Source organism: Neopelma chrysocephalum, unplaced genomic scaffold, assembly GCF_003984885.1.
Source record: "Neopelma chrysocephalum unplaced genomic scaffold, ASM398488v2 Primary Assembly neopelma1_65c, whole genome shotgun sequence".
NCBI classification, from domain to species: Eukaryota; Metazoa; Chordata; class Aves; order Passeriformes; family Pipridae; genus Neopelma; species Neopelma chrysocephalum.
The window spans coordinates 1,600,743-1,613,716 of NW_020897724.1; the positions used below are offsets into that span (position 1 = coordinate 1,600,743).

At 42.2% G+C, this 12,974-nt stretch overlaps 1 protein-coding gene and 1 long non-coding RNA gene across 6 annotated transcripts in view; one reads left to right on the forward strand and one right to left on the reverse strand.

Annotated features, from left to right (window-relative positions):
• The window catches only part of LOC113968049, an 18,833-nt gene extending 6,073 nt beyond the window's left edge, over positions 1-12,760 (reverse strand). The window contains exons 1-3 of the long non-coding RNA XR_003534355.1: positions 12,437-12,760; positions 4,342-4,455; positions 1,290-1,345 (exon numbers count right to left, since the gene is read on the reverse strand). This is a non-coding gene — a long non-coding RNA (uncharacterized LOC113968049). The remainder of the gene's footprint in view (positions 1-1,289; positions 1,346-4,341; positions 4,456-12,436) is intronic.
• Positions 12,761-12,848: 88 nt separating this feature from the next.
• MRTFB (myocardin related transcription factor B) overlaps positions 12,849-12,974 on the forward strand; it is a 76,517-nt gene continuing 76,391 nt past the window's right edge. For all 5 annotated transcript variants that reach the window (XM_027684325.1, XM_027684327.1, XM_027684329.1 and 2 more), the window contains exon 1: positions 12,849-12,926. The gene's annotated coding sequence lies outside the window, so the exon portion shown is untranslated. The remainder of the gene's footprint in view (positions 12,927-12,974) is intronic.

The following is a 12,974-nucleotide window of genomic DNA, read 5'->3' on the forward strand; positions in this document are numbered from 1 at the left end:
TGCACTTGGTGATGTGTTTATTTAATCTCACAAACAGGGACCCAGAAAAACAGAAGGCAAAGGGATATGGCTGAGCTGACAAAGCAGCTGTGAAACCAAAACTCAGCACTGACTCGTGGGGCAGTTCACACCTCACTCAGCTTGTCTTTCATACCCTTCCCTAGGTTTTTTCAGTTCTGATGTGCTGTTGCTTATTACCAGTATAAGGTAAAAGTCTTCATTGCAGTAAGTGTCTGGTGATCCCCTGAGTAATGTACACCTGAAGTTTCCCTTTATTCCCAGGACTGATGCACAGATTCACCCTGGGTCACATGCAGACACATTCTGCCACCTCCAGTACAGCTTTGGGACCCAATATGACACCTACCCTATGGCATGAACTCACCAATAAAACCCAGAAGCCAGGTTAATCTTGTCTTCTGGGTCATCTCTAACTCCCCTGTGAGAGAGGGAAGCTGGGGATTAAGTGGTAGCACGGAGTCAAGAACCAAGAAGTTACTGTTTTGCTGCTAGACTTTCTCAGTTCAAGTCCCTGTTCAAAGAGTGAGTTTTAAATACTACAGAGAAATTCAGGCTGGCAGGCAGGACCCACTTCAGACCTAGAAAATCTGGATTTCTGAGCAGCTGTAATTAGCTTGACCCTTATTTTTAGGGCCACGCTGCTTAAACTGGCAGATTTCAAAATGGGCTCCAGGCCAAATCAGTTATGATCTGGTTTTATTTATCTGAAAGGCTCATGTGGACCTAATTTACTATTGTGTGCTAAGAAATAATGAGTAAGTAGAAGGGATTATGAACACATGTTTGGCCTGGAGAGGAAGAGAAAATGCAGCCATAATTTCAATTCTGAAATGTCTTACTTCATCATAAGCTTAAGTTTCAAAGCTGACATGGAGATTTTGGTACATAATACCTCATTTTCAACTAATTGCATCTTAACTGAACATCGAAACCTTCAATTTGGAAGCTCAAATTAGCAGCTAAGTGATGGTGCTTTTTTCCCAGTTGTGTGTAGATGCCAACTGGAGGATCTAGGCATCTTATAAGTACTGGATAAAATAGATTGAGATAGCAATTAGAACTCTTTAATCAAATTTAGCCAAGGTAGAGAGGAAACTATGGGGAAGCAACAGTTATGCAACCCCAGTCTTGTCTGCAGAGGAGATCCGTGTCCTATCCCCTACTCTCACATCAACACTTTGCCTCTTTGCCTTTGAGAATATGTAAAAACTCATGCTTTTCGTACCAGCTATCTATTATTTAACTCTTTAGCAGTTCTCATTATGTACCTTTGGGGAGACAAGTTTTTTTTCAAAAAATAATCCATACACCAGCCTATTTCATTCTAACTGGAAAAAAAAAAGAAAGAATAAGGCTAGAAATTTAGTTCAACTGCCAGTAAACAAGACTGTTAGCAACTAAAATAAACACTAAATTAGATATTGCATTAAGTACAAAGCAGCAGCTTAGATTCGAGCTCTGTTTCATTTTATGAGAGTGCATTGTAAGAGCAATTGACTTCAGAAGAATTAGTATTTCCCAGGTCTTTTTACTTGCTTGTAGCAGAATCACAGACTGCGTAAAGTTGGAAGGAAGGGACCACAGTGGGTCATCTGGTCCCACCTCCTGTTCCTGCTCCAGCAGGGTCATCCCAGAGCACACGGCACAGGACTGTGTCCAGGCAGTTCTGGAATATCTTCAGTGAGGAGACTCCACACCCTCTCTGGACAATCTGTTCCAGTGCTCGGTCACTGCACAGTGAAGAAGTTCTTCCTCATGTTCAGGTGGAACTTCCTGAGCATCAGTTCCTGCCCATTCCCTCTTGTCCCATTGCTGGGCACCCCCAAGCAGAGCCCGGTCCATCCTCTGACCCCTCCCTGCAGATCTGATAGACATCGAGGAGGTCCCCTCTCAGTCACCTCTTCCTCAGGCTGAACAGTCCCAGTGGTTAAACTTACTTCTGCAACTGTGTTTATTAACATCTATCCTGCCTTTCAAGCCATTTGTTAACATGGGGAGAGCAAAAAATATTTGCTAACACTGAAAGATTTCCCATAGATACAAAAAATTAATTTGTTCTATTAAAATAGCATGCAAATATCTAAACAGTTTCCAAACACAGCACACACAGCTGGCACTCATGGTAACAGGCAATAGCACTCCACAATATACTCATGTATCAGACTACTTGCACAGCGACACTATCCCAACTTTGATAACTACAAATCCACCTTAGTTCCCAATTAGCACTATGCCAGAGAGGCCTAAAAACCTTAATATGGTCCTGCACAATCTCCAAGACAGATCCCTCTCTGGAACCAATATTTGATCACCAATAGCTCACACTGTGCACTGTCCATGGTTCCACCCCACATATGGTTCAAAAGGCCATAAGGCACAAACTGGTGGAGCTGGGAATACATCATCTAGGCTTCTCTATGCATCCTCTTTTCTGTCCAGTCTCAGAAAAGCAGGATCAGGCGAGCCAGATCCTGCAGCATGGCTCCTCACATGTCCATTTATTGGAAAGTCATAATCAGCACCCTCATTATGCTACTTTTCATCCTGGATCTCTTAAAATAGAATCATGCAGCAGATGTGTGTACAGATTGCACTTCTCCCAGCTGCACTCTTTTGGAGCTCTGTAAAGCACACAGTCACCTGTCTCTGCTACTCGACATTATTATGCTAGTTGGTAAGAAAAATACACAAGAAAACTTAAAGGCCACTGTATGCATTGTTGTAAATAATTATGCCATGGGATGTAAAGTATATCTTTCTTACAAACCAGGCAGCAAGATGATCTTTCTTTCAGAAGGTTTAAATACTAAATATTCCTTACTTTTATTAGCACCTCTTTACATACTGGGAAATACTGTTCTACTTTCTTTATAAAAGGGATTATCCTTTCTGTCTGTTTAAATGGGTTTATATGCCCCTCAGTCATAGTGAGGGAGGAAGTAGCTTCAAAGCTTTGAAAACCCAAGCCTTTAAAATACGTTTTTATGAAGTAATGAGCATAATCAATATATGGTGATAGGTTTTATAAAAAAACTTCTTATAAACTGCTGGTTTTATCGTCTTATAATCTGCTGGTCCTGATCGATACTTTGAATAATTCACAGTTTTCTCACTGCTATATGCAGAGAAAACCCAGTATCCCTCCTTGAAAGTGTCTTGCTTTAGGGCCAACAAGAAACAAAGAAAAATGTAACCGTTCTAAATAATTCATGTGCTACATTGTGTCAAAACTGCATTTGAAGAGTTTAAACTCACCCAGGGAACAGCACAAACGTCCCTGGTGGCATATACCAGCTAAATATGAATGCAAATCACTGCTTCTTTAAGTATTTATGCAAATTAATTTTTCAGTTGGGCATGAGGTGTTTATACTTTAAGCCTACCAAGTTGATTAATGACTTGGTCAACATAAGTCTTGGTTCACAGGGAAAGCATCTGCAGATAAGTAAATCAAACACTACTTGCCAATTTATAACATAGTATTTATGCTTCTACCCCGTGCATGCTGAATGATGGCAGTGGCACATGAATCAAATGGGAACTTCACAGATTCCCAAATGCCACAATCTGCCAAGATTTCATTAGCAATACCATAAAATAAAGTTTTCGATCTGGAATCTGAGTAATTTCCTAAGGAAATCAAACTTAGAGAGAAAAGCCACTTTGTGCTCTTTGAAAGTCAGAAAAAGACAAATGAAGTCCAACTCTTGGTGGCCGAGGTGTGAGAAGGAGTTGCAGAGGAGGAGTTACCCCGAGGGCTGGGGTGGGTGGTGCTGCAGAGACAGGAGTGAGTGCTGAACGAGACACCCTCTGCACAAACTGCACAGCCTGCCTCTATCCTTCCTTCCCTCCTAGGACACCTGGGGGCCCTGTTCCATACGGATCAGGACAGTTAGATCCAGCACAGAGAAGCCTGAGCAGAGCCCTGCAGCCAAATCACTGCTGCATCAGGGTGAGGATGGGGGACACCAGGACTGGGTGACACGGCCGAGCCACCTCACACCCTCAGCCCAGGCAGAACAGGGCCATGAAAAGGACGGCACTTAAAAGGCAGAATAAACAGGAATAATTAATTTTCAGGTACTGCAAAATGATGTGATCACCTTCAGATTCCCCCCATCTGTTGCTAAGCAGCATTCTTAAGTCACAAGCTTTGCCTTACAAAATGAACAGCAGCCTCCACACATTTTGTTATTTTTACATTTTAAACTGTTCTTTTGCCAAGTTTTCATTATAACTGTATTTTTCAAAAGGCTCTAAAACAAAACAAGACGAGCACTAAGATAGCTGCATCCCTTGGGAAAAGGTTTCAGTTACTACCTGGGACAAGCAGCTCGTGGACTCTCCAGTCTCCAAAAAGGAGTTACAAGAGCCTCCATCTCCCACAAAGCACTTTCTGCCTCTCAGCCCTGAGCTTTCCATGAGAAATTGAACCTGCATCATGGAAAAGGCAAGAGTATGATACATTTGGTTTTGTATATTCATTATCAATTTCAAACCGTATAAACAAAATCTCAGAATTTTTCCTGTGGTGGTAGTGAATTAATTGCATTAATTCTTTCAATCTGTGCTAAAGATGTTCCAATGAGCAGACTCCCATTCGATGCTCTGGGCATTCTGACAAAAATTAAAATTAAATTAACTAGCTCCCTCTGCTAGAAATTCTCTCTCATTTAATTAGAAGTAAAGGGCTGGCTGCCAACATTCCAAAACTAATACCAAACATCCCCACTGCAAACACCATCTCCACAAACGCTTTGATGTACTGCGGAAAATTTCAGAAATCCTCATTCTTGAAGACCAAGAGAAGCAAGTGAAAAAGAGTTCGGGATCTTTCACAAACTGTGGGCTGTTAATTGCTCACACTTAGAGCCCATGAGTCTGCAGTTTAACCACACTACACTGGTAACTCAGTTAAACAAAATGAGCAATCATTTGGAAGTGCAAACTGCCCAACAGCTCCATCTTTGATATCCATGGAAAGAGTAAATCATAAACTAGAATAACACGGGCCATCCTGTGCAGCCTGTGGTCTGGAGGTGCCTTCCAAGGAGAGGAAATATTCACATTACAGCAGGTCTTTTCCTACCCTTCTACAGGAAAGGCAGAAGGTTTTTGCACGGTCTGCTAAACCAGCTCCAAGGTGATAAATGATACCTTTTCTTGCCAGTCTCTCCCCAGGGTAGCAGTAAATAAGACCACAGCCACCATCACACAGGCTTCTTTTTTGTTAAAGTGTTTTTAAACACTAGTAAGAGACTGACTGGAGATTCTGGAGTCCTCTGCTGAACCACAGGATGTACCCTCAGCTCTCTAGAAAAGCATTTCCCAAAGGGCTACCCTGAAAGCTTCCCAACCCTCCCTGTCTAACTGTAGCAGCATTTAGAGCCACCCAGCTAACAACTGCTTCTCACACAGCCCCTGGCCCAAATCCACACACAATAATTAGTCCATGACTTTTCATATCTTCCCAGGTGCCTCAGCACCCACAGAAGCAACAACTCGACTTGGCCCCATCCCCAGCTACACCCCCCAGCCTTGGAGCAGCTGCATTGCTCTGCCACTGATTAGGCCATCACTGTCTTGGCAAGGAGTATTGCTTAGTGAAGATTTTTATTTCATATAAATTAATATATCAACAGAATACCTTTAATAACCTGGGCACTTGTATCCACTTATGCCCAGGAATATCTGGGGACCTACACTTTACCTGGAGGAAAGAGAAGCAGAGACTGTTGTTTTTAATCTTTGTTCATCTTTTTTTTATTCTCCCCCAGCTGAGTAGAAGGACAGGAAGCAGGTAACCAAACCTGCAGCCTAGGGGTAGGTAAGCAGGCAGACCTGTTGCCAACTCAGTCTCATCCCTGCAAGCCTCCAATTCCTGCACAACTGCAGGACTGTAGCTGAGACATGAAAGAACAGCAGTCCCTGGCATGTGTCCTGTTGCTTAAGGGAACAGGCAGATGAGGAGAAAAGAGGCATGAGAGGCTGCAGAGATGGAATACACACGTGTTCAAAGGTGGGGCTGCACCTACACAAGAGGAAAAACAGGCAGAAAAGTCTAATGCAGGCCAAATGGGCTGATAGAGGGGATACAGGTACTCCAGGAAAAAACAGCCAAAACAGGGAAGCCATTGGGAGAATTAGAGAAAATAAACCACTGGAAGGATCAAACAAAAATGAAAAAATAGAATTTAAATGCCATCAGTAGATATATCCATTTCTTGTGACAGACTACTAAAGCTTCAGTACAAGACTGAACTCACAATTAATAAAAACAACTGCTGTTTGGTAGTGGTGCAAAACTCAATGCAGTACCAGCCGATGTTCAGGAGTTATAAGCACTTTCTGACACATAACCCTCAGTGTAACCCTGTTTTCTTTCACAAGAAGCCACTGATGAGCTGCAGTGAGCTCCATTCAGTAAGGTCAGCATGACTACAGTTGGCAACAGAGACTAAAACTACAGGATCATTGCTTCCAGACATCGAGGCCCTTCTGGATAATCACTGGGTTCAAATCATTGGAAGTTTCTCTAGAGAATACAAAAACCTTATGGCAGAGATAAGGTCAGCCTACTGTTTCTGTAACATGGCTGTTTCAAATTAATACTGGTTTATATTGCTTATTTAACCAGTAAGCTGGTGGGAGGTTTTCATATTTTTTGCCTTAATTCTTCACTATTACACTGATAAACTCTGTCTTCTCCTCTTTCAGTCTCCTCGTCCAACAGAACTAAGAACTGGTTCTGTGGTTTGCACAAAAAGTCCATCTAGTCCAGCATCCTCTCTCTAAGAGCAGCCACAATGAGACATTCCACATAAACATCCCATCCTTTGCTCCCTATTGAGCTCTAGGAATTGTTCTCCTGTGAGAGAACCAGCCCTTTTTAACTAAGCTGCCATTTTGTGAGGGCCTGTGCAACCAGAATATTAAAAGGTTGTTCAAATCCAAATAACACTTTATCAACAACTTATCCTCTTCCCCCTCAGTTATTTGAATAGTTCTAAGGATCCTTTGGAGAAAGCTCTTTGCAGAAAGTAGTTATTTCATCCTTGCATAGCATGTTTTGTCAATCTTTGATCTCAGGCCTTTAAGGAATATATTGGAATGTAATACTTAGAATTTATAGGGCACTAAGAGAAGCCACAGTAGTTCTTGCCCTAGTTTCAAAGTAGCTTGCTCAGCTGTAAACTAACTGCCTATTATTCTGTAATCCAGCAAGTTATGTGGCAAAATTGTGGTCTTTACTCAATGAATTCTACCAAGAAATGCAACATCCCCCATCAAATATGGAGCTGGCACTTGGCTTTGGGAGCCAAGGCTAACAACTGAATTTCTTTTTCTGCAGGTAGTCCAAGTCTTTGAGGACATAACCTGCCTAAAATGATGAAAGAGCACAGATGACAGATATTGCAAAAGCTAAGATATCAAAGAAATAGGGATTTAACTCTCTAGAAAATGAGAATACGATAACCACATCTGCATTGTTACTAGAAAGTTTCCTCTGCATGTTCCTTTGCCCTCTAGCTCAGACCTGATCCAAATATCCTAATAAGCAGCAATTTCTGCAATCATATCCTGTACTGGAACTTCTCTTGAGCTTCCATGTTAATTGTTCTTTTGTGGACTGTGCTGGAAAAACTGCAAGTACTTTCTAACAAAAATATCGGGCGCAGTGAACAAGGATCACAAAATGCTTTTCTCAGCATCTGAATTCTTACAATGTGTAATTAAACCTCTTAGAGGTTAATCATTCAATAAACAGTCACATTGAGCAAAAAGCCTCACACACTACATACTAATTGCAACCTGAACAGAGAAAACCCCAAGTGGTTCACTGGGGCTCTGGTGTAAAGGCAGATCTACAGAAATTCAGGGAAATGCCTAATTTTTAATGTGCAGAAATTGATTTATCTGAATTTTCAGTGCTTCAATGAAAGTACGTTTCCAACATGTTCTAAAGCAGAATTAAAAAACTTAACAGCTTCAAAAAACATTCTTATGCCTATAAATAACAAGAACTAGAAATTCTGATGTTTAATATAATTCATCTACATGGCATTTCTATTTGGAGAGAGGTGGAACTATGATACACTTCATCTGAGTAGGTGCTAAGCTTGTCTCTGAAATAGCATAAATTTGGTTCTGTTTTAAACTAAGTACTCCAGCTATTTGTGTTAGCAGACACAGGCTTCAAGTGCTTTCTTGGGAAGGATGTTACAAATCACAATGTCTCAAGACTAGGATAACAAAAAAAACCCTACTTGAAAATTTATGCTCATGTTTTCTAAAATTCCTCACTAGAGTTTACACAGAATGTGGTTTTATTGAGTGACATTGGATTTCCTCCACTGAAAGCTGGTGTGATTCTGGTATATATTTTTCAGATATTTATATATCAGAAAAAGAAGAATAGACTGGAAGACCTGCATTGTAAGACAATCTTTTTCTAAGCAGCAGTAGCAAGTTGTTATTGATAATCAGGCAGTGAGATGCAGTGGTTATTGCACCAACAGCAGGGCAATTCCATGTTCATGGGAAGCTCTATATCCAGGCTGGAGTGACAGCAAGGGATTCTTAATATTACCAGACAACAGTGTCTTCTTTTGATCAACACAGATATGGACTTTGTTGGTCGAGAAGAAATGCAATAAGCTTTCTCTTTTCTAATGCCCTCAAGAAAAGAACTGATGGAAAGTGCTTGGAAAAAAGTGCAAACGACTTTGAGGTGTCCTCAAAGATCATTACAGACATATCTAAGACAAGTACACTGATGATTTTACTGCTGCTGCTTGTATTTGATATGACTTTGACACATAAAATGACATGGGTGAATTTGGTAAGTCCTGTGCTTAAAATTAGTTACAGAATAGTTTTATGTATGTTTTAAATAATGAATTGTCTTTATTAACAAATCTGAACACAGTGTATACATCTTGAGAAGGAATTCTTTATATAAAGCCTGTACTAGAACTGAGAAGCATCTATAGTTTCTAAATCATTCCTAAAAAGGTTTGCATTGTTACTAAACAAAGAGTCCTTCCCTAAAGTATACAGCTTGCAACTGCATGATGAAATATATTTTTGTTATAAATCACAACAAATATTTTTATTTGTGCATTAGTTTGGATATTAAAATACTGACAGTGTCATTTGTATGCTTCCCCTGTTTCTAACAGCAGGACACTGGTTTGAGAGAGGGAGTGTTGGGTGCCCCTTTTCACACAGCAGCACTGCTCTGGCAGCTCAAACCACTGTACTGCTGTTCCTTATCCTGATCCTGTTGTAAGAAAGGGAACACAGAATTCACTGTTATTCTTGGAGGGCTCTCACTGAACTATTCTGTAATAAGAAGGAAGTGTTGTACATGTCCATGCCCAAGACAGGAAAGGTGGTGTTCAAAAGACAAGAACTATTGTGTGGAGCCAGACAATTTCCATAGAGTGATTTTATGGAAGACATCATTTTAAGTAGTTATTTGCTATGTCTCCTGTTTCACTGGCTCATATCACCACATTCTTTCAAAAAGCACAAATACCTTCAAGAAATGAGCACCAATGGTATTTAATGTCAACCCTTTAACACACCTTTGTCTCAGATATCTCCTTTTCAGGCTTTTAGTATCCTGTAGTATTCCTTATCATGGAATACTCCATGTGTTCTGTAATATGAACCACATCCATACCCCTCTAATCAATGAAGGGGCAGTGCCTTCACACATGCAGATGTTGAAATAAGTAGAATGCTCCAGGCTGCATTGGGACATTGAGGGGATTTACATTTCTTACACAATGCTCTTGGATGTGCTTGTTTCCTCAGATTCCATTCCCTCTGTAAAGAGGTAATCTGCATTTCTGGAATAAGGATGGAATTTCAGTTCTTACATACAGATAGAAATACAATCTATAAGCGACCATCCCCTGAAATCACAGATAATCTTTTCATGGTTCTGTTTTTCAAACATGTTGGCTAACTTAAAGGAAGAAAAGGTAAAGAGCAAGACTGGACTTTGTCAACATAATCTCTCTGTAGCAAAGGGATGTCTCATTCTTTTAGGAAAACAGAAAATAAAGATTTCTTTGTGAATAGAAACCATTCCACGGAGATTAATACAGCAAATATTCCTGTTATTCAGTGCATTTGAAAAAAAAAGGGAAAACCCTAACATAATTTCTTTGGCATAATTATCTGACATCCCATCCTCAGTATCATTCACACCTGAAATTTTTTGCTAGTATTTACACTATAAATCTTTTTTTCCCTAAATCCTTTTGGGTTTCTGTGCACTATTGAACTTTTAGGTAAGGATGTTGTTGTTGTTGGTTACTTAATAGTTTTCCTAGAACTATCTAGACCAAAGTTTTACTCCCAAAATATTAAAAAATTAGAAGATTTCATAGAAAAGGGCAACAGCAAATATTAGGTAATTTTAAAGGATAATATATATGTTCCAGGCATGGCCATTGGGATGACCTGATGAAATCTCCTTGAGACTAAATGTCCATTGAGACTAAATGTGAAAAACAGAGTAGTATTGCTGAATAAGAATTTATTTATAAATGTCTTTACTCTCTACAAATTCTGACCATGTTAAATGCACTTGTCCCTGCCAAATGCACGGAACTAAAGGCATTCCTGTAGTTGTTCCACTGCACAGCTCTGTTTAACTGTATCAGTCTCACCCACTTACATACATCTCTGTTACCTTTTCCTGCTGGTTTTGTTAGCAGCAATAGCTGCTTGTGTTATGTAATAATCTGTCCTGAATTTAGAGTATTGTTTCTGCCAGTCTGAGAAAATGATGTTTGGACACAACAGACATCCACTGAATTTGTATCCATTTCTCTGCCTTAATTTCCAACGTTTTAGGACTGTCTCCAAGTAGGGTAATAGCACAGCAGGACACCTTAACTGCTTTGTAACCCTAATTTGATTGATTAGATGCTACACAGTAAACTGAGCACTTATCTGTGGTTTTAAAAGCAGACTCACATCTGAACTGTTTCATTTGAAGAGGGACAGAAGTAAATCTGGAGCAAATTACTGGTTTTAATGAGATCTTTACATAGTTCATTGCTAAGTTTCCAGGTCATTGTTTTTAGTTTGTTCTGAAATTGGATAAAATCTGATTAGCTGACTGCAATCTAGAGAAAAGAGATATGTACCCTGTTTTAAAAAGCCAAACAAATAATAACGCTTCCAATTCATCTAAACCAATTTGAACAAGTAATTCTTTAAATGTCAAAGCATTTGTTTATGGTGAAGCATAATGTTGTCTTAAAACTATAAGAAATTAAAACGTGACCTTTTTTTTGTGCCTGTGGTGTCACTGCTTAACAGATGCACCAAAAAACTCTTTGGAGCAGGGAACCTTGTTTTGCTTGGTCAGCACGACACAGTCTCCCAGCAAGCTCCTGGACACTAGGAAATGGCAAATAATAAAAAAGCTGTTTTAGACCATTGCACCAAGTGGCAGCTCGGTCCTTAAGCTGTGAGCCAAAAAAAAACCCAACCAAAAGCAGCAGGGTTGCATAATAACGGGCCTGATGCAGTGTACTTACAGAACAGGACTGGCTCGGCATTAGTAAAAGTCAATTTGTTAGATATTCACTGCTGTAAGCACAGTGTTGCTCAACATGTGCAATAAATTATTGTGTGCGTGCATGGTCATATTCTGCTTGCAGAATAAGCGCCGGTGTTCGCTATTGCACGTTCTCAAGCATAAATCATCAGGTTTCCAAAACCTCTTTGAGGGATTTTTTTTTTCCTCGTGATTGGTTTGATGTTGAATCAAGTTCAGTCACCTCAGACACTGACAGCTAAGCCTGAAGGTAAAACGCACGAGGTATGAGTCCCATCTTGTTTGTGAGTGTTTGCACAGCCGACATTTGAAGCCATGCCCTGAGTTTTGCTTCGAATTTCAAACTCGTGCTGCTGCAGCACCTGGAGGGGTGCGCTGAGGGCCTCAGCGATATTTACCCCAGGTTCCCTCAGCCTCCGCCCACCCCGGGCACGGCCAGAGCACCCAGGGCCACCTGAGTAGGGGCGGCCACAGCCCTGGAGGCCACTCGGCAGGGAGTGGCTGTGAGGGTCGGGCCGGTTTGCTCGGGGCGGGGGAGGGACCCCAGAACGTTCAGAAATACCTGTATGAGGAATAGTGTGGCAGCAGGACCAGGGCAGGGGTTGTACCCCTGTGAGGGGGACACACTCGTGAGGCCACACCTCGAGTGCTGCGTCCAGTTCTGGGCCCCTCAGTTCAGGAAGGACATTGAGGGGCTGGAGAGGATCCAGAGAAGTGCAATGGATGTGGGGCAGGGTCTGGAGCACAGGGGTGATGAGGAACGGCTGAGGGAGCAGGGGGTGTTTGCCTTGGAGGAGGCTCGGGGGGGCCCTCATTGCTCTCTACAATTACCTGAAAGGAGGCTGTAGCCAGGTGGAGGTCGGGCTCTGCTCCCGGGGAACTCGTGACAGCATGAGAGGACACAGGCTAAAGCTGCGCCTGGACATTAGGAAGAATTTCTTCACAGAAGGGGTGATCAGACATTGGAATGGGCTGCCCGGGGTGGTGGTGAAGTCACCGTCCCTGGAGGTGTTTAAGGCACGACTGGCCGTGGCAGTCAGTGCCTTGGTCTGGTGGACAAGGTGGTGTTGGGTCACACGTTGGACCTTCCCAACCCAGTTTTGACTCTGCCGTTCCGCTCCGGGGACAGCGCACACGCGATGCCCTCAATCGAGCTCTGAGGGGCGCGAGTGCCCGGATGTGCGGCCCCGCCCCCTCGCCCGCCCCCCGCTTCCCACACGCGCGCGCCCCCGCGCGCGGCCCCCGCGGGAGGGGCGGTGCCGGCGCAGCGCTCGCGAGAGGAACATGGACACGGACATGGCCGCGGCCGCGCCGGGCCGGGGTGAGCCGGGGCGGGCGGGGGGCACCGCCGGGGCGGCACCGCGCGGGG